Source organism: Blennius ocellaris (genome assembly GCF_963422515.1).
Source record: "Blennius ocellaris genome assembly, chromosome: 10".
NCBI classification, from domain to species: domain Eukaryota; kingdom Metazoa; phylum Chordata; class Actinopteri; order Blenniiformes; family Blenniidae; genus Blennius; species Blennius ocellaris.
Genome location: NC_137659.1, coordinates 21881711 through 21882686, shown reverse-complemented (window position 1 = coordinate 21882686; position 976 = coordinate 21881711). Strand labels below are relative to the sequence as shown.

Sequence of the window (976 nt, the reverse complement as noted above, 5' to 3'; positions counted from 1 at the left end):
GGGCTTTGAGTCAAACACAGCTTATACTATGACATCATGGAAGATTTTAGATATGATGATGGGTGACTTTGTAAAAAAAAAACAAAAACAAGTTCATTCTTTATGTTGTATTTGGAATAAACTCATAGAAATGTGAGATTCGTAAATATTGTTTTTATCAGTATTCAACCGTTTCCTCACTTGATCATCCAGGTAATGACGACAGATTCAAACAAATAGTGGCAGAAATATAGAGTGAATGTTTATTTCAAACTTTGGCCGTGAATATAAACATTTTTATTTTGTGGAAATATAGTTGATACAAAACAACAACAACAACAACCTATAAAGAAAACGTCTTAAGTGGCAGCAAATATACACTTGACTACTTTCACACGTTCAGCTTTGGCACTTTGACAAAAACAAAACAGTAGAATAAATACTTGCATTGACCAGCTCACACACTTCAGATACTGAATGAGTGCAGCCATCACACACACACACACACACGCACGCACGCACACACGTTTGCATGTTCTCCCTGGGGGGAGAATGTCAGGTACTTCACACACCGTCAGTCGTTCCCTGAGACGACGGAGCAAAAATATATGGATGATGGATACAATTCCTTTTTTTATTTTTATCACTTTCTTCAAGTGTGTATTCAGGAAGAAAAAAAATCAGCCTCGTCATTAAAGCACTCCATCACACGCTACAAGTATTCCAAGTGTTTTAATTGTATTTACTTGTTATTGGTTTGTTTGTTTGTTTCAGAAAATGTAACAAATACAAACAACAATGGAACAGAGAGCAGGGGAAGATCTCTCTCTAAAGTAACCTCTCACACATACGTCACTATGCTCACTTCGTTTTCTCTTTTACGGTAGAGTTTGAGGTTGCGCCCCCCTATGGTGACATGTTGTTACTACACATTATCAGACAGTTAAAACACAGACGAGCCATTTTGACCAAATTTCAGCAAAGATATCATTTTAAA

The 976-nt window shown here is 36.4% G+C and overlaps 1 protein-coding gene across 1 annotated transcript in view; it reads right to left on the bottom strand.

Moving 5' to 3' along the window:
• Positions 1-219: 219 nt before the first annotated feature.
• LOC308135793 (EEIG family member 2-like) overlaps positions 220-976 on the bottom strand; it is a 12691-nt gene continuing 11934 nt past the window's right edge. The window contains exon 11 of the mRNA XM_080503910.1: positions 220-976. This exon is cut by the window's right edge and continues 1194 nt beyond it. The gene's annotated coding sequence lies outside the window, so the exon portion shown is untranslated.